This window comes from Notolepis coatsorum (genome assembly GCF_963971535.1).
Source record: "Notolepis coatsorum genome assembly, chromosome: 5".
Classification (NCBI taxonomy): Eukaryota; Metazoa; Chordata; class Actinopteri; order Aulopiformes; family Paralepididae; genus Notolepis; species Notolepis coatsorum.
Genome location: NC_140169.1, coordinates 59829835 through 59850733, shown reverse-complemented (window position 1 = coordinate 59850733; position 20899 = coordinate 59829835). Strand labels below are relative to the sequence as shown.

The following is a 20899-nucleotide window of genomic DNA, read 5'->3' as shown; positions in this document are numbered from 1 at the left end:
GAGGGGAGGGAACAGATGGTGGAGCTGTGGTGTTCCACAAGGAAGCATACTAGGACCGCTACTGTTCCTAATTTATGCAAATGACATGTCGTCAGCTTGTGACTGCAACTTGTTCCTGTTTGCGGACGACTCAGCCCTGCTGGTCTCTGACAAGAACAAGTTACAGGTTGAAAAAACCCTCAGCTCGGAACTAGGCAGAATCTGCATATGGCTCGCTGATAACAAACTATCATTACACATGGGCAAAACAGAGTCCATTCTCTTCGGTTCAAATAACAAACTCAGCAAGACCGACGGCTTCTCAGTTACAGTGGGTGACAATATTGTCACAAGGAAAGATGAAATTACCTACCTGGGTTCCATCCTAGAGGCTAATCTCTCCTGTGACAAAATGGCATCCAATGTAATAAAAAAAGTCAACCAACGAACTCGATTCTTGTACCGGATCTCCTCTCTGGTAAACAAGAATACCCTGAAGACTCTGGCAGGAGCACTCATTCAGGGGTACTACGACTATGCTTGCACCTCATGGTACCAAAGCACCTCAAAGGCGCTAAAAACAAAATTACAAACATCTCAAAACAAACTGGTCAGACTACTGCTTGACCTTACTCCTAGAACCCACCTCACCCCTGCCCACTTTGACAACCTAGGATGGCTTAGAGTAGACGACAGAGTACAGCAACTTGCAATGGGCCTGGTCTACAAGATACACTACACGACCAAGGTACCCATGTACATGTCAAAATACTTCCCAAAGGTCAGTGAATACCACGATCACAACACCAGAGGGAGCTCCACAAATCATGTTAAACCCAGATTCGGCTCAAATAAGGGACTAAACACGTTTCGCAATTATGCCACATCAATGTGGAACGCCCTACCCAAAGCTGTAAAGGAATGTGGATCACTACCCACTTTCAAAACATCTCTCAAGGGACACCTACGGGAGACTGCAATTCAACACTGGCCCCTGTAAATATCCTAACCCAACCCCCTCCAATGTACAGTCATTTACCTAGTATGGTTTTGTCAATAGTCCAATGTACAATTTTGTTTGTTTGTACAGTGTCTTCCCCCCCCCCCCCCTCAATGTACAGTTTTACTTGTTTATACAGTGTGCCCCCCCCCCCCCCCCCACCTCCAATGTAAATTACCCAGTATGGTTGTCAATATCCCAATGTACCCAACCCCCCCCACCCAACCTCCTCCAATGTACAGTTTCTACGTCAAATGTATATACTCCCTTTTCTTGACTCCTTCTGTATCACAAACAGTACTGTATTTGCAAATCTGGTATGTCATAAATGTATAGATGTAGCAGTACTGACTATCTGTATGTCATGTATGTCATATATGTCCTGATGAATTGAAAATGGGGGACCCTGATGTAAAGAAGACGAAAGTCTTTCTCTGGTCTGCATCCCCTTAACAATTGTGTGTATTGAGCTGTACTGTATTGTACCCATTCTGCAATCTGTTAATAAAGTTTTCAATCAATCAATCAAAACCACTCAACAAAATAAATACTGTAACCTCATTGGTTTTGTTTGGCTCTAGCTGAGGCCAGAAGACAGACATAGTGGGACAGTCTCACGGTCCTAGTGGTCTCTGTTTGACACGGTGTGCTGTGTGCTTCTTGGACAGCAGTGAGGAGAACAGGCATCTGCTCAGCTGGACAGTAAATGGTGCATTTTATAGTGCTTTTATCCAAAGCACTTTACAAAATTCCGTTCCTCACATTCACTCACACACGGCAGAGGCAACCATGCAAGGTGTCAGGAGCAGTTAGGGGGGTCTTGCTCAAGGACACTTCGACACACTTCCCGGGAGGAGCGGGAATCGAACCGGCAACCTTCCGATGACCAGACGATCGGTCTACCTCCTGAGCCACTGTCGCCCCCCCCCCCCAAGTAAGAACAAACTACTACAAACCACACATCAAGAAAAAAACATCTACAGTGAACTCTCAAAGGTAGGCGTTTCATTTCCATCAGTAGGCCAGTTACCCAAGTCCTACAGTAAATGAGTCGTATCCTATAGTGTGTATTTCTGCACCCCTCTAGTCTACAGATAAGGACATGTACGGGTAATTAGACATGAATACATCCAAAGGAACACCTTTTGTTTTTGGTGACACACTGGATACAAAGATAAAAGTCCAGATTCTTGTCTGGTCTATATTCTCAGCACCATTTACATTTTTATTTGTCCTTTTCTTATATGGAGTTATCTTCATTCTGTGTAAAGGTCATCAAAGGAGAAACTTCACTTTGTTCCACATGTTTACTTTTTTAGTACTCTTGTTCCTTTATCTATTTTTAGTGCTGCTTATAGTTTTTTTTAATATGCTTTATAAATAAAGTTGGATTAGATTGTTCCAGTTATATATATATATCTGGAACAAAGTGAAGTTTCTCCTTTGATGATATATATATATTATATATATGACGTGACGTGAACACACACATATTATACTGTATATATATACACACACACACACACAGCATCGGACATGGGATCTATACATATAGAGCATCACATCAAAGGAAAACAAGATAAGATTGAGTTGAAAACAGAATTTATTAAACAAAATTGAACAGAACACAAAAGAGGAGGGGCGGCTAGGTGCGCTCGCCACCAACGCAGATGAGTAAAACTGTGTCAAAATTATATAATAGCTTTGTTCAGGCCAGAACTGACTCCACAAGTTACATTAAGACAAATTGGGAAAATGAATCAAACATTGAAATAACTGAAGAGGAACGGGGAGAACATGTGCAGAACTCAATGTAGCTCGACTAATTCAAAAACATGGGAGAGAATTCTGCTGGAAAAACTTAGACTAGATTCTTCATAACTCCCAAAATCAAATCCCGACAAGTAGGCATAGAGCAACCATGTTGGAGACAGTGCGGCCAGAGGGAGGCAAACCACTCTCATATCTTTTGGGAATTGTCCAGGTATTCAACGTTATTGGCAAGATGTTTCACTCCACCATGCAGGTTATATTGAATTTCAAGACACCGGAGACCTTCTCCTATTTGTACCTGGGTAACTTACCTGAGGAATTGGTAGGAGGAGACGGATATTTGATAAGAATATTTTTAGCAGCAAGTAAGAAAGCGATCACGCGTCTCTGGTATCAACAAGAACCTCCAACAAAAGAAAAATGAAATATACACAATGGAAAGACTTACTTTTATTCTCAGATTACAGGAAGAGAACGGTTTGAAGTACTGGGAAAAATGGGACTTTTATATGTTAATTACGACAACCAGTGGATGATGTATATACCGGTAGTTGTAAAGAATATTCACCATACCTATAGGGGAAAGTAAGAGAATTGAGAACTCGGCATGTGAAAAGTATATTTTTGTAAAGTGACACTAATAATGCAGCCCGGGATTGTGTTTTTGTTACGTCTTGTTGTTGTTTGTGATTGTTTGCTTATTGTGAAAAACAATAAAAAGAAAGTTATAAAAAAAAAAACAGCTAATCTTCTGCTTCACCATCCGGCTGTCCAAACGGTAGAGTTCTCTGGCCGCGGTCCGGGTCGTTGAGCCGCAGGATACGGATCATGCTGTTCACGGGCAGATTGCTGCGGAGAAGCAAAGGGTGACGATGACCGACTGAGTGAAGTCAAATGTATTTATAATTGTGCTCGTCACCAATGCAAGAGGCTGCGGTCTCGACTCCCGGAGTCAGCATTGCCTTGGCTTGGGCTGATCGCTATACTAACTCGTTTGGCTGAGTTAGGGGGAGGGGAGCCGTGGGTGGGTCCTGGGCGTTGTGGACAGCGACCCCTACAGTTCGGTCGGGGCGCCTGCTCAGCAAGGGTAGGATCTGGAGAGAGGTAGTGCGACCTTCCACACGTTACACTCTCCCAGTGAGAATCTGCGCTGCCAGGCTGGCTGCCGGCTGCCTGCACATGTGTCGGAGGAAAGCATGTGACAGTCTCCGGCCTCCCGGACCAACAGTAGGGGGGGGTGCGCAACAACCAGGAAGGGGGTTGGGAATTGGCATAACGACTAACAGTGGGATGGGAGAAAAATCGGAAAAAGGAGGGGGAAAAAGATAATAGAAAAAAGAAAAAAAAAATGTATTTATAAAGCAAATGGATACCAATTTCCTATCTGTACGTTCAGTAGAAAGCTATCCGGCTACAAGCTAGCCTAGCTTAGCACAAACTAATGGAAGCAGATGTGTAGTGGCTATAGCCTAGCTTAGAACTCCAGAAGAGGTGTTATTGGCCAACGCCTAGGCTAGCGCAGTTACGTATCCGCTTCCATTGATTTGTGCTAAGCTAGGCTAGCTTGCAACCGGAGAGCTTTCTGCTGAATGTAGAGGAAGAGAGGAGAGGAAATTTAGTATCCATCTTATTGTCCGACTCTGGAGAAGACAGTAAAGTGCATTTCCCATAATGTTGGCGTGTTCCTTTAATACCTGATGACATCACACGTTTTGGGATGTGGGAGAGGTGTGTTCATGTTCACCAACTGTCTCGGGAATAACATGAATGAATTCTGAAATTGGGTGGTGTTCCCCTTTAACTGCCACACCTACCAAAGGGTTAACCCTTTCACAGCAACCATACAGGAGGTTAACCCTTTCACTGCCACATGACAAAGGGTTAACCTTTTCACTACCACACTACAGACGGGTAACCGTCTGTAGTGTGGTAGTGAAAGGTTAACCTTCTGTAGTGTGGTAGTGAAAGGGTTAATGCTCTGTGTAACTGAGGGGTACAATTCCCTGACTGTATTAATAAGTATGGTATCATTAAACCACTACTGTCTTATGTACATTACTACTGGCCATACAGTACACAGGTATATGATATGAACACCTCCACAATGACACGGTTCCACAACAATATTGGTTAGAATAATATTTATTAGCAGCAATAATAGTAAATTACATTACTTGGTCGCTCTTGTAAGGCGAAGAATGTGCGTGAGTAAATCAAGAGCGTAAGTCCATTAGAATAGTACGCAGGAGATAATGAATACCACCTGTATCTTAGGAATTATATCTATGGTACACTAGTAGGGCAGCAGGAGATACTAGTAGGGTCCCTCCGGTTGTAGGCCAGCAGGGGGAGGAAATGTTCGAATGCAAACTCTGGATCAACGGGGAATCAATAAGCTCCAGCTACGGGAGTCGGTACATTACTCCCTTGATCGGCAGACGAAAGCAGCAGCTGTAATCCAAGTATGCGTGCAGCATAGGTGAAAGCCAGCCAGCCTCTCTTAGAGACGGGCTCGAGTGATGTTCCTCACGGGTAAATCCCACACAGTAGTGGGGTGTAGACGATTCTCCTCCGCTCCAACAGCCACAGGACCAAAGCAATAATCCAGCTGGAACGGGCTCTGCATTCACCGGTGTAGATTCTCCGGTGCGCGGTACTTCACATTAACTAGGTCGAACTTGACGTTATTCCACTAAGCTCTGACACTTTACTATCCTATTCGCACGCGGTTATAAGTGCTCTATTTAGATGAAAGGTTGCTCACTTCACTTGGTCGTTGACTCGTGATGAAGGCTTTAACGTTTGAGGGTAACGCGTTTCTAGGTTAACTTGACTTTAGGCTAAGGTGCTTTAGGCTAAGTGCTGCTGTATCCACCTGCGACGTATTTATACGTACGGTGAATAATCTAGTACCAGCCTTATTCCTGTCTCGTATTCTTGCGCCGAACCGGGCATGTCCAGGCAAGCCTTGGCGGTGACTTTGAACTAGACATTGGGGGTATGGCTGTGGCGCCTAGTGGATCGCTTCCAATAGGAGAACGAAATATTATGGTCTGTACTAGGTAAAAGGGATATTCCGTGTATATGTACAAAGAATACACAAGGGATATCAGACGATATACAAATATTATGCAATATATATCAAGTAGTAAATATATATATTCGGTTTAATCTGATCCTTCGTAACAGCCGCCTCCTAATTAGTCCCACCTAATTAGATAAGCAGAGACAGATTAACCGCACTGTCCACTACTCAATGTCCGTTGTGAGGGTAGGGCAGTTCACAAAGTCAGGGGTCATGGTCGTCATTAAGCGAGTCGGGGAGCCTTGGCAACTCTATCAGCCTCGCCACGGGTCGGGTGTATGTCCGCCCCTGGCCGAGCACTTCTGCCGCTCTGACCTTTCCGTCGGCACCAGTGATCACGTTGCTTATGCGGCCGGCCGGCCACGCAGCTCGGGGTAGTGACTGGTCTATGGTCATGACGACTGTGTCCACTTTTAAGTTGTCCCCGTCCTTGACCCGCTTCTGCCGGGCTGGAAGGGATGGTAGGGGGGTTAGGAGGAAGCGGGCCTGAGACTGCTTTGATCTGTGCTTGGCTGCGCCTCCACCTCCTCCGTCTGTTTCTCTTGTTTGCTCTGTACCCCGTCTGAGGAGGGGCCGGTTCCGGCCGCCCCGTCAAGGAGTCGCTTGGGGTGCTGGGTTCGAGGTCAGCTACGTCTGGAGCGCAGCTGAGGGGGGTGGAGTTCCGAACTCCCTCTTGTGCCCACGGTTCTCTCACAGGCCTCTCGCTTAATGTCAATAGCCTCTCAACGGGCTGTACGAGAGAGTGGCCGGTGTCGTTCACCTTTGTGTGTAGGCAGCGTGTAGACGTGGGTTGACTGTCAAGTCCGTAGAGGGGGCCCTGGAGCGTCCACCCCAGTCGGGTCTGAACCGCGACTGGGCATCCTTTGGGTCCGATGTGGGCCGCCTCAATTGGGAGAATGAGGTCCGCGTGGTCGGAGCCGATGAGCAGGGTCGGTGTGGCGCCGTCGATAAGCGGTATAGGTAGTTGACGTAGGTGCACATACTTAGCCATCAGCTGTGGGATGGGGTAGGTGTACTGTGATAGGCCTATGTCGTGGCTGGTGAAGACGTTGGTTATACTATACTGCTTCTCGGGCTGGTCCACCGCTGCTATCTTGAAGGAGACCTTCTCACCTTTTATGGTATTCTGGTCCCTTCTGATGGTGCGTATTGTCATGGTACCTTTGGCACCCCGCAGGCCCAACTGGGCTGCGGCGGAAGCGAGGAGGAGAGTCTTTTTAGACCTGTCGTCCAGGACGGCGTAAGTGTCCAGGACCTTGTCCTCGTAGCTCAGGAGCACTCTGACCACTTTGATGAGCACTCGGGGGGTCCCGCTATGCTGGTCAATGTGGAGCACTCCTGTTGGTCGGTTGCTTTGGATCGTCTGGGGTGGTGCCGACTCGCGGTCGTCCGAGTAGCACCGTGACTCCCAGTGTCTGCTGTAGCAGTCGGGACACCAGGGAGCGGTCTGGTGGATCTTTGGTACTGGTGCCACCGCCTCGGCCTGGTACATTACCGTGACGGGCCCACTCTGTTGTCCCGTCGGACGCCTGTTGATGTCATGCAGGACCTCCAAGTGGGTGCCGCCGCACCTGCCGCACTTCTTCTTCAAGCGGCACTCAGCTGCCATATGGCTGCGCGCGCAGCGGAAGCAGCGGCGGTGGTCCTTGATCCACTGACTCACCTCGTCCGTGGTCAGCTTCCCGAAAGTGTCGCATTGATACAGCCGATGTTCCCCTTCACAGTACTGGCATTCAATCTTCCACTCCTCTTTCGTCGAGGGGGCGTTGTGGTTCTTGTGCTGCGGTACTGATTCGGCTTGGTGCATAACGGTCACCGACCGGCGGTTATCATTTGATCCCCGAGGTCCTGGTCTTGGTCCACTCCATACGAACGTGTCCAGTCGTAAGCTGCTGACCTCCCTGGCGAGGAACTCAGACAGGTCTAGGAGGGATGCCTCTGGGCCGTTGGGGTCACGGTGGTCTCTCTGCCGCCGAAAACGCTCTTGTCGGGCGGGAGGGAGCTTCTCTAATATCCTCTCTACATTAGAGTTAGCGTACAGTTCGTATATCCCTTTTTCCTTTTGGGACCCCAGCATCCCTACCAGGGACTGTACCTTGATAGAGAGGTCATCTAGTGCTCTGTTGTCTCTGGCTGGGGGGAGACGGTCAATGTCTCTTATCTCCTGTATCACGTAGTCCCATATGCGTCCATAACGTTGGTCGAGGGCTACTAGAGCCACGGTGTATGGGGTAGTAGAGTTGGAATATGCCAGCGCTATATTGTGCGCTCTGGGCACCTTCAGGTGCTTGAGTAGGATAGCATACTTGTACGTTTCATCCGGTACATCGGACATCATTGTCTCTAAGCACATTCGTAGCTCTGTGTACTGTGCTCTGTTCTCGTGTGTGAAGTCCGGGAACATCGGTGTGCCAAGGTACGATACCATGGATGGCTGGCACATCGGTGAGCGTTGGGGGAGAGGCCTCCTGGGCGAGTCTCCCCGTGCGTGTCGTCTTGGGCTGGTACTTGGTGGGTACCGAAGGTCGGGTACCCAGGTGCTGTTCCTCGGTGCTGACGGTGCGTCAAACTCACCGTGAGTTGAGTCGGGGGTTTGTAGCGCAGTGCCTCGGGGCTGACGTCTGGGCTGTACTGGACCTCCTGGTCCAGAGTACGTTGCTGCTGGTCGGCTTGAGATTCCTCCTCTTCCTCTTCCTCTGCTAGGTCCTGGAGTCTTCTGTTCAGTCTCTCGGCGTGGTCCGGTTCTTCCCGGTTGCTGGGTCTCGTATGGACCGGCCGGGGAGGGGGTTCGGAGACGTGGACAGGATCCTCCTGTTGGCGGGGTCCCGGGTCGCTTGGTCGGGTAGGGGAATGTGCCCTAGACCCTTGTCGTGATGATCTCCGGGAGCTCCGTGCGGAGTGAGGGGGTGTCGCCATGGCGATCAATTGTTCTACCATCTTCGCCTGCTGCCGGTCGCGCTCTGCTTCGCGCTGGGCATGGGCGGCGTCGCGCTCTGCTTCGCGGTGGGCATTGGCGGCGTCGCGCTGTGCATTGGCGCTGGCATGGGCGGCGTCGCGCTGTGCATTGGCGGCGTCGCGCTGTGCATTGGCGCTGGCATGGGCGGCGTGGAGCTGTGCATTTGCGGCGTCGCGCTGTGCATTGGCGGCGGCGTGCTGTGCATCGGCGCGGCTTCTTTCAATGTTCTCTTCCGTCTGAAGGCGTTTGGTCTCCAGTCTTATGCGGTCGTCTTCACTCCTTTGTTGCGCCTGGAAGCGCTCTCGCTCGGTTGCGGAATGTTCGCGTTCACTGAGGGCTTGCGCTTGGAGTTGCGCGTGAAGGCGCTCTCGTTGGTCTGCAGCTCGTTCGCGCTCGGTGGAGGCTGCCAGGGTGGCGATGAGTGCCTGCGCCAGCATCTTGTCCGCTTCGCTGGGGGAAGACACAGGCGGAGGTGATCGGCTTCTGGCAGTGCTCGTTGGAGATCCGTTCTCCCGTCGCGCTCCGAGGAAATCCATCTCCTGGGTGTGCGTCTCTTCTGGTAGTGGGTCGGGTTCCGTCCCTGGAGCGCTTTCTTTATCCTGGAGCTCTCCGGGGACTGTCCCGTTGGCGTTGTCGGGGGGTAAAGTCATGTCATGTCCCTCCTGGTCCCCCCCGTGAGCTTGGTCAGTTACGTTAGAACCCACTAGGGTCTCTACTGGCGGGGTCGCCTGGTCGGTAGGGTTTGACATACTTTGACTATCCGCTTTATTTATTTTATCCGTACTTAACTTTTTTATAAAGCTAGGTAGTAGACTGTCAGCATAGTCCTCTAGGGAAAGAGGTGGCTGCTGTCTGCGCTGCGGGCGATCTAACTTAGGAGAACCGTTTGTGGAGTGTTCATCATCGGCCATGTTAATATTAATATTATATTAATATTACGCTAATTACCCTCCGGCTCGAAGGACCAATTGTAACTGAGGGGTACAATTCCCTGACTGTATTAATAAGTATGGTATCATTAAACCACTACTGTCTTATGTACATTACTACTGGCCATACAGTACACAGGTATATGATATGAACACCTCCACAATGACACGGTTCCACAACAATATTGGTTAGAATAATATTTATTAGCAGCAATAATAGTAAATTACATTACTTGGTCGCTCTTGTAAGGCGAAGAATGTGCGTGAGTAAATCAAGAGCGTAAGTCCATTAGAATAGTACGCAGGAGATAATGAATACCACCTGTATCTTAGGAATTATATCTATGGTACACTAGTAGGGCAGCGGGAGATACTAGTAGGGTCCCTCCGGTTGTAGGCCAGCAGGGGGAGGAAATGTTCGAATGCAAACTCTGGATCAACGGGGAATCAATAAGCTCCAGCTACGGGAGTCGGTACATTACTCCCTTGATCGGCAGACGAAAGCAGCAGCTGTAATCCAAGTATGCGTGCAGCATAGGTGAAAGCCAGCCAGCCTCTCTTAGAGACGGGCTCGAGTGATGTTCCTCACGGGTAAATCCCACACAGTAGTGGGGTGTAGACGATTCTCCTCCGCTCCAACAGCCACAGGACCAAAGCAATAATCCAGCTGGAACGGGCTCTGCATTCACCGGTGTAGATTCTCCGGTGTGCGGTACTTCACATTAACTAGGTCGAACTTGACGTTATTCCACTAAGCTCTGACACTTTACTATCCTATTCGCACGCGGTTATAAGTGCTCTATTTAGATGCAAGGTTGCTCACTTCACTTGGTCGTTGACTCGTGATGAAGGCTTTAACGTTTGAGGGTAACGCGTTTCTAGGTTAACTTGACTTTAGGCTAAGGTGCTTTAGGCTAAGTGCTGCTGTATCCACCTGCGACGTATTTATACGTACAGTGAATAATCTAGTACCAGCCTTATTCCTGTCTCGTATTCTTGCGCCGAACCGGGCATGTCCAGGCAAGCCTTGGCGGTGACTTTGAACTAGACATTGGGGGTATGGCTGTGGCGCCTAGTGGATCGCTTCCAATAGGAGAACGAAATATTATGGTCTGTACTAGGTAAAAGGGATATTCCGTGTATATGTACAAAGAATACACAAGGGATATCAGACGATATACAAATATTATGCAATATATATCAAGTAGTAAATATATATATTCGGTTTAATCTGATCCTTCGTAACACTCTGTGATACCATTAGTAATGTGATTTGATACTGTGATATATGGTTAAGCTCTTCTGCCATTTGGCCACAGTAAAAATGCTGAAATAGCATCACTTAAAGCATAACGTTGCTATGTTTGGACCTTAGATCCTATTCGGTCCGTCTACCATGCACCCGACCCATGGGGACCATCATCTCCCTGATCGGTCTACAATTTCCATGCAGACTCTGACTGGGCTACAATAGCAGACAATGATGGGCGATCGTAAATCCTTTACAAAAACAACATAAATGTGCTTTTCCACGATGGGAAGCTCAGCGTGTATATTCTTACCGCTCTCAGTTTGCTCTCCTGTGTATTAATGCATCGCAATCTGAATGTTGAAACGGTTCCATTTGAAATGGAACTATTTCGCCGACCGCACTACGCACTGTGACCTGAGGGGGGAGAGCCGTAAAGCATGTAGAATGTTTGGATGGTGATGCAGGAGAGCAAACTGAGACGCGTGAGAACACACCCCGAGCTTCCCGTCTCTGAAAAGCAAATTTTATCGTTGTTTTTGTAAAGGATTTATGAATGTAGCCCAGTGAGAGCGTGCAGGGAGCTAGCTCAACACTGGACAGATCAGTGAAATGATGGGTCTCTGTGTGTCAGGCACATGGTAGACAGACCGCAAATAGGGTCCTTTAACTCATTCAGCGCCAGCTATTACCCTCATCCCTGTAGTCAATGCGGCAGCTTTCCATTGCCTATTTTCACCGTGCGTCACAATGTTTGCAGAGCTATATCTATATTCTATATTATAGCTATGGAGACAATACTATGGCTCATTTGACAGTGTGGTGGAATATTATTATCATGTCATTATAGATCTGTGTTGAGATATCATTTTACAGCTTGACTGGTTCACTGTGACCAGCTATGTAATGTGTGTGTCTCTTTAAGAGACTCCAAGGTAATCTCCCCAGCCAGCCAAAGCAAGGTTATTATTACTTCCCGGAACCATTTTTATTTACTTTCATCATCATATCTGATGTAGAATGTTACGTCTTGCAAGTGTGTATTAAACTATGTTCTGCCCAAACCTCTTGGTCACTTTATGGCCAGACGCTTATGTGTGAAAATGATGTATCTGTCTGTAAACTGTCCTTTCATTGTGGCCACGGTGAAATAAACTTTTCTATTATTAATAATGACTCAGAATGATTTATAAAACGGCTCATCGTTTTGTCCTTTAATATTTCCCATTACAACAGTCACTATCTCTCGTCCAACATGTAAAAAAAAAAGTAAATTTTTTCATGTATACGTTTGCGTGTTATCCCGTGGTGCATATTGTATAGTTTCAGAGTGATCCTGGCTAATTCCTGAAAGCTGAGTTATGGAGCGCTATGTGAATTTTGCTAAATAAGTTGAGTTGGCACTCAGCGGTTGGTGAGCAAACACATATATATACGTTAATGGCACAGAAAGTGCTAAGAGCAATAAAATGGCATATTCAATTATAGTAAAAAGCCACAAATTAATGGGGGACTTTATGTCATGCTTAAATTGTCCGTCTATCCCACACTGCAAAGCGCATGGCATCCTCTTTGGCTCAAACATTAGAGCTGCTATGTCGTCATCTACCAAATGTTACAGGTAACGCCAGGTAGCAATAATCAAAGATGGTCTCGACATGTAGAGGGCACTTTACCTCATGCTCTGTGGGGTGATGTACATGTTAGGGCTGCAACGATTAGTCGACATAATCGACGACGTCGATCATAAAAAAATCATCGACAGGGAAGTTTTGTGCCGATGCGTTGTATAAAGAAATCAGATGCAAATGTTCATTTGTAACTGCAATGCACTACAGGAAGTGCTGGGGGCAGTATCGTTTCCATTGTCTGACTGCATTCTGTAGTCAGACAACGGCCTGGGTAAGAAGAAGAAAGAATGCACCCCGGAGCTTCGGAACATGGGTACGTTTTAGATAGTTAGCCATAGTATTGTATTTTTTTCCGTTAGCTTACATGTTGGAAAACAGAACGTCTCATGGATATGGATAATGCTTGCTAAGCGAACTCTATTGCTGGGGCTTATAGAGGCTGCGGTATGTTGTATGTAATAGGCATGGGCGGTATAATTTTTTTCACACCGTTATACCTTGATGACCTAATACCCCGGTGTACGGTATATGACGGTATGACTTTCATTTTCATCAGCGGGGGGGGGGGCAACCAACCCGTGTTACCAAGTAAACAAATCGCGGAGATGGCCAGTTAGCCCGCAGCATCCGAGTGCTACTATCATTAGCTCTCAGAATGGTAGCCACTAGCCAGAAGCATCCTAGTAATACTAACGTTAACTCTCAGAATGGTAGCCAGGAGCCCCGCAGCACCCTAGTACTAGTAACGTTAGTATTGTGTATTCAAAAACGCACCGGACTGTGACGTAACGTTTTACCGTTTATTTGCTTGCTCCACCAGTCCACAACAACACACACTCTCGTTACCACAACGCTTTACGGTATTTTCACAGCACTGTCGCAACATTACCGTAAAGCGTGACCACCGTTGTGATACACATACACAACAGTTAGCTCTCAGAACAGCCAGTTAGCCCGCAGCACCAGGCAGCAACGGTAAGCGTGTCTCGACTCTCATTTAATTTCCAGTGAGGCGGGGTTTACCCTCCTCCTCCTGTGTGTAGACAACCAGCTCTGCGGCTCGCTCCACTAGTGAGGACTGGTCTCGCCCTCTGCTAGCGCGTGTGTGCAGTGCACTACAACCAACCACTGTTAAAACTCCGTTTCACTGTAATATAAACTGAAACGGATCTGTGATTTTGACGGTATTGGTTTTCAATACCGTCGGGATTTCTAAATACCCTGGTATACCGTAATACCGTCATACCGCCCAAGCCTAGTATGTAACGTTAAACAGCGCCAACCAAGCTTACAGCGTTGCTGCACGCAATTTCAGTTATGCCGAGGCTGCGGTATGTTATATGTCACGTAACGTTAGCTAAACAACAGCGTCAAGCTTACAGCGTTGCTGCTTTTATATACACATATACTCAATGTGGCAGTGTGTATCACAATCTTACTTAGCTAGTCAGTCTGCAAAAACACGACACTCTGTGCTAACGTGAGCTGTCTGTAGCCTAGCCAGCCAAGTTCCAACTAGATTTCCCATGGTTTAACGTTAATGGCATTATGCAGTACATCATCTAAAATAAAGTTTCACACATACACACACACTCCTCTCACACACAGCAAACAAAAGACCTAGAAGTCTGTCTGATCTGTCATCCTCCTTTCCTCTCCCCCTACAGCTGTTCCAATTCACCCTCCTGGACCAAGTTACAGCCCCATCAGCCGCGGTGCTGGGGGCAGATGCTGCTACTTATTTTCTTTCTTTGTTTACATTTAAACACTTGCACTTTAATTTGTATTATTTAATTTATTTATTTTGTTATGATTGATTGTTGTATTGTATTTATGTTATTCAAATACATTTTGATTTAAGCAAGTTGCTTAAGATCCAAATTCAAATGTTTCACGAGTCATTATTTTAATTTGCTATGGGATCATGTTATGTTAAGTTAACTGTTAAGGCAGAGGGACTGGATAACAGGGTGACGTTCACAGGTGTGCAGACTTGAGCATGTGAGGTAAAACATGCACCGGAGCCCGGAAAAGGAGCCGCGCCCACAGGAAGCAGCGATGGAGGGTGTGACAAAAATAATCGTTAGATTAGTCGACTACCAAAATAATCGTTAGTTGCAGCCCTAGTACATGTAGCGCACTTTACCTCATGCTCTGTGTGGTGGTGAGGAGGTACATGTAGCGCACTTTACCTCATGCTCTGTGGGGTGAGGAGGTAACATGTAGAGCACTTTACCTCATGCTCTGTGGGGTGAGGAGGTAACATGTAGAGCACTTTACCTCATGCTCTGCGGGGTGAGGAAGATGAATTGTCTGTAGCGCTGGCTAGCAGCCACCTTCAACATCATGTCCATGGAGATGCGCCGGTTCACCATGTCCTGGTGGAGGAACAACCACAACCACAATCAGAAAATAGTTTAAACACATGCAGGGAACTAGATTTGGTCGTTTTTGGCGCGATGTTAACGGACAGACAATTTCTTTTTATCCACTTTTTCTCCCATTTTCTATTTTTCTCCCATCCCAATTTTTCGTATCATCCAATTCAACCCTCCCCTGTCACGAACGCTGTTTCTTGCCTCCCACAAGCCGGCTGCAATGTGGACTAAGTCATACATAGCACGAGTCCCCTCCGATACTCGAGGTAACAGCAGTCGCATCTTTTCACCTGCGCGGCTCGATCTTTCAGCGTCAGGGGTCTGCGCTTTGGAGGGGCGCCGCCCCCGTCGCTTCCTGATTCTACTGCGCAGGCGCACCAACCGACCTGTAGGAGTCGCTGTCCACAACGCCCGATCCCCACCCATCAGTTTCCCACCCCCTAATACGGCCAATGTGTATTAGTACGGACGACCAGCTAAACTGAAAGCAATGTGGAGCGCTGGGCTCGAACAGGCGAACCCAGCGTCTCCAGTATTCGTGGTGAGCGCCTTGCCCACTGCACCACGTAGCCGCCCTACGGACAGACAATTACGGTGGAATGAAATAAAAAGGTAGAATAAAATTAAATGGAATTTTTCATCTCAATTAAAATAGAAGAACAATAGAATTGAATATAATTATAAAATAGGCCATGGCTGTACAATTGTGCACGGTGTGGTCAAGTATACTGTATATACACTAACACAGGGGGGCAGTGTGTGTGTGTCTGTGGGGGGGGGGGGGGGGGGGATCAACACCACGCATGAGCCGTTTCACCATAAATAATAACCTGTGACTGAACGGACAGTGATCTCATCAAAGATGTCTTCACCTGGGTCTGATGACATTGACCCTCCTGGCGCTAATGACGACCAATCACACACTAGAGCGAACGTAAGCCAAGAAACATCACAGCTAGGGATGTCCGATATTATCGGTCTACCGATATTGGCATTAAAATGTAATATCGGAAATGATCGGCATTCAAAATCTTTTTTAACCTTTATTTACCCAGGCAAGCAAGTAAGAACAAATTCTTATTTTATTTATTGTGAAAAGTATGCATACTGTTGTGTTAATTCCCCGACAAGAGATATGTAATGTTAATTACCTGAAATTATTACGCATATATACATATCGGTTGATATCGGTATCGGACATTAAGAGTTGGACAATATCGGTATATCGGTAAAAAAGCCAATATCGAACATCCCTAATTACAGTCAATGCTAACTAATGCTATCAAAGACATTACCAATAGGATTGGCATCGTTGCCTTTTTCATTCATTGGATGATCCGATTCCAGACGATTGATATATTTTCTGCGGTAACCGCGGCAGCCCCGACTGTAAGGTAACCGCGGCAGCCCCGACTGTAAGGTAACCGCAGCCCTGACTGTAAGGTAACCGCGGCAGCCCTGACTGTAAGGTAACTGCGGCAGCCCTGACTGTAAGGTAACCGCGGCAGCCCTGACTGTAAGGTAACCGCGGCAGCCCTGACTGTAAGGTAACCGCGGCAGCCCTGACTGTAAGGTAACCGCGGCAGCCCCGACTGTAAGGTAACCGCGGCAGCCCTGACTGTAAGGTAACCACGGCAGCCCCGACTAAGGTAACCGCGGCAGCCCCGACTGTAAGGTAACCGCGGCAGCCCCGACTGTAAGGTAACCGCGGCAGCCCCGACTGTAAGGTAACCGCGGCAGCCCCGACTGTAAGGTAACCGCGGCAGCCCTGACTGTAAAGTAACCGCAGCAGCCCTGACTGTAAGGTAACCGCGGCAGCCCTGACTGTAAGGTAACCGCGGCAGCCCTGACTGTAACACCGGTTCCTGACAGGCAGCGAGCGAACTGGAGACGAAATCGTGCGCGACACTGTCCTGATATGACGCGGCGCTTGTCCGAGTGTGTCTGTGTGTGTGTTTACCTGGAAGCACACGGGGGGAAAGCAGCCTGCGATTCTTGACCAATAAAAAGTGTTTAGGGGCGGGACTCGGCCGCGTAATCGCTCAACTAGAGACACAGCGAGCAAATATTTGAGGGGGGGACGACATCGCCGCTCAGTTCGCTGTCGCTCGCGGCAGGTCAGGATAGTCTGATTGAAACAAATACATTTTAATCATTTTCGCAATCACGCTCGCTCGCGTCGCTGCCTGTCAGGAAGGGGTGTAAGGTAACCGCGGCAGCCCCGACTGTAAGGTAACCGCGGCAGCCCTGACTGTGAGGTAACCGCGGCAGCCCTGACTGTAAGGTAACCGCGGCAGCCCCGACTGTAAGGTAACCGCGGCAGCCCCGACTGTAAGGTAACCGCGGCAGCCCTGACTGTAAGGTAACCGCTGCAGCCCCGACTGTAAGGTAACCGCAGCAGCCCTGACTGTAAGGTAACCGCTGCAGCCCTGACTGTAAGGTAACCGCGGCAGCCCCGACTGTAAGGTAACCGCGGCAGCCCCGACTGTAAGGTAACCGCGGCAGCCCCGACTGTAAGGTAACCGCGGCAGCCCTGACTGTAAGGTAACCGCGGCAGCCCCGACTGTAAGGTAACCGCGGCAGCCCCGACTGTAAGGTAACCGCGGCAGCCCTGACTGTAAGGTAACCGCGGCAGCCCCGACTGTAAGGTAACCGCGGCAGCCCCGACTGTAAGGTAACCGCGGCAGCCCCGACTGTAAGGTAACCGCGGCAGCCCCGACTGTAAGGTAACCGCGGCAGCCCCGACTGTAAGGTAACCGCGGCAGCCCCGACTAAGGTAACCGCGGCAGCCCCGACTGTAAGGTAACCGCGGCAGCCCCGACTGTAAGGTAACCGCGGCAGCCCCGACTGTAAGGTAACCGCAGCAGCCCCGACTGTAAGGTAACCGCTGCAGCCCTGACTGTAAGGTAACCGCGGCAGCCCTGACTGTAAGGTAACCGCGGCAGCCCGACTGTAAGGTAACCGCGGCAGCCCCGACTGTAAGGTAACCGCGGCAGCCCCGACTGTAAGGTAACTGCGGCAGCCCTGACTGTAAGGTAACCGCGGCAGCCCCGACTGTAAGGTAACCGCGGCAGCCCCGACTGTAAGGTAACCGCGGCATCCCCGACTGTAAGGTAACCGCGGCAGCCCCGACTGTAAGGTAATCGCGGCAGCCCCGACTGTAAGGTAACCGCGGCAGCCCCGACTGTAAGGTAACCGCGGCAGCCCCGACTGTAAGGTAACCGCGGCAGTCCCGACTGTAAGGTAACCGCGGCAGCCCCGACTGTAAGGTAACCGCGGCAGCCCTGACTGTAAGGTAACCACGGCAGCCCCGACTGTAAGGTAACCGCGGCAGCCCCGACTGTAAGGTAACCGCGGCAGCCCCGACTGTAAGGTAACCGCGGTAGCCCTGACTGTAAGGTAACCGCGGCAGCCCCGACTGTAAGGTAACCGCGGCAGCCCCGACTGTAAGGTAACCGCGGCAGCCCCGACTGTAAGGTAACCGCGGCAGCCCTGACTGTAAGGTAACCGCGGCAGCCCTGACTGTAAGGTAACCGCAGCAGCCCTGACTGTAAGGTAACCGCGGCAGCCCTGACTGTAAGGTAACCGCGGCAGCCCCGACTGTAAGGTAACCGCGGCAGCCCCGACTGTAAGGTAACCGCGGCAGCCCCGACTGTAAGGTAACCGCAGCAGCCCCGACTGTAAGGTAACCGCTGCAGCCCTGACTGTAAGGTAACCGCGGCAGCCCTGACTGTAAGGTAACCGCGGCAGCCCCGACTGTAAGGTAACCGCGGCAGCCCCGACTGTAAGGTAACCGCGGCAGCCCTGACTGTAAGGTAACCGCGGCAGCCCCGACTGTAAGGTAACCGCGGCAGCCCCGACTGTAAGGTAACCGCGGCAGCCCCGACTGTAAGGTAACCGCGGCAGCCCCGACTGTAAGGTAACCGCGGCAGCCCCGACTAAGGTAACCGCGGCAGCCCCGACTGTAAGACCGCGGCAGCCCCGACTGTAAGGTAACCGCGGCAGCCCTGACTGTAAGGTAACCGCGGCAGCCCCGACTGTAAGGTAACCGCAGCAGCCCTGACTGTAAGGTAACCACGGCAGCCCCGACTGTAAGGTAATCGCGGCAGCCCCGACTGTAAGGTAACCGCGGCAGCCCCGACTGTAAGGTAACCACGGCAGCTCCGACTGTAAGGTAACCGCGGCAGCCCTGACTGTAAGGTAACCGCGGCAGCCCCGACTGTAAGGTAACCACGGCAGCCCCGACTGTAAGGTAACCGCGGCAGCCCCGACTGTAAGGTAACCGCGGCAGCCCTGACTGTAAGGTAACCGCGGCAGCCCCGACTGTAAGGTAATCGCGGCAGCCCCGACTGTAAGGTAACCACGGCAGCCCCGACTGTAAGGTAACCGCGGCAGCCCCGACTGTAAGGTAACCGCGGCAGTCCCGACTGTAAGGTAACCGCGGCAGCCCCGACTGTAAGGTAACCGCGGCAGCCCTGACTGTAAGGTAACCACGGCAGCCCTGACTGTAAGGTAACCGCGGCAGCCCCGACTGTAAGGTAACCGCGGCAGCCCCGACTGTAAGGTAACCGCGGCAGCCCCGACTGTAAGGTAACCGCGGCAGCCCCGACTGTAAGGTAACCGCGGTAGCCCTGACTGTAAGGTAACCGCGGCAGCCCTGACTGTAAGGTAACCGCGGCAGCCCCGACTGTAAGGTAACCGCGGCAGCCCCGACTGTAAGGTAACCGCGGCAGCCCTGACTGTAAGGTAACCGCGGCAGCCCCGACTGTAAGGTAACCGCGGCGGCCCCGACTGTAAGGTAACCGCGGCAGCCCCGACTGTAAGGTAACCGCGGCAGCCCCGACTGTAAGGTAACCGCGGCAGCCCTGACTGTAAGGTAACCGCGGCAGCCCTGACTGTAAGGTAACCGCGGCAGCCCTGACTGTAAGGTAACCGCAGCAGCCCTGACTGTAAGGTAACCGCGGCAGCCCCGAATGTAAGGTAACCGCGGCGGCCCCGACTGTAAGGTAACCGCGGCAGCCCTGACTGTAAGGTAACCGCGGCAGCCCTGACTGTAAGGCAGGGGTCGGCAATAGGCGGCCCGCGGGCCGAAATTGGCCCCGCCAGCAATAATTTCTGGCCCGTCAGTTTATTTTGAGAATATGATATTTATTTTATTCATCATATTTTTTTATTATATGCATACTTTATGTTTTATCCATGTTGAGAGTGAATAACAGGTATAGAGTGAGGTGCAATGCACCGTATACTAGGCTTGCTCAAAGTGAGGTGGACAGCGCGTGGTGCTGAAATGGGAAACATCCCTCTGAGCAATTTTACGTTGAATAGACGTTTAAAAGACGTCTAAATGGCCCATAGACGTCTAGGCTAAAGTCGGTCTAGAATGGGGTGAAAAGTGAAAGTTTGGTAGACGTCTATTCCAGACGTGTTTTCAACGTCTAAGCTTAGACGTGTTTTGAACGTCTATGTTTAGACGTTGTTTCAACGTCATGACATAGACGTCTAAAATCAGTCTAGAATGGGGTGAAAAGTGAAAGTTTGGTAGACGTCTATTCCAGACGTGTTTTTAACGTCTAAGCTTAGACGTTTTTTGAACGTCTATGTTTAGACGTTGTTTCAACGTCATGACAGACGTCTAAAATCAGTCTAGAATGGGGTGAAAAGTGAAAGTTTGGTAGACGTCTATTCCAGACGTGTTTTTAACGTCTAAGCTTAGACGTGTTTTGAACGTCTATGTTTAGACGTTGTTTCAACGTCATGACATAGACGTCTAAAATCAGTCTAGAATGGGGTGAAAAGTGAAAGTTTGGTAGACGTCTATTCCAGACGTGTTTTCAACGTCTAAGCTTAGACGTTTTTTGAACGTCTATGTTTAGACGTTGTTTCAACGTCATGACATAGACGTCTAAAATCAGTCTA

General features: G+C 49.6%; 1 protein-coding gene across 1 annotated transcript in view; it reads right to left on the bottom strand.

Annotated features, from left to right (window-relative positions):
• Positions 1–2574: 2574 nt before the first annotated feature.
• The window catches only part of LOC311228564 (uncharacterized protein), a 62391-nt gene continuing 44066 nt past the window's right edge, over positions 2575–20899 (bottom strand). Inside the window, exons 4-5 of the transcript XR_014619671.1 lie at positions 14883–14980; positions 2575–3601 (exon numbers count right to left, since the gene is read on the bottom strand). The gene's annotated coding sequence lies outside the window, so the exon portion shown is untranslated. The remainder of the gene's footprint in view (positions 3602–14882; positions 14981–20899) is intronic.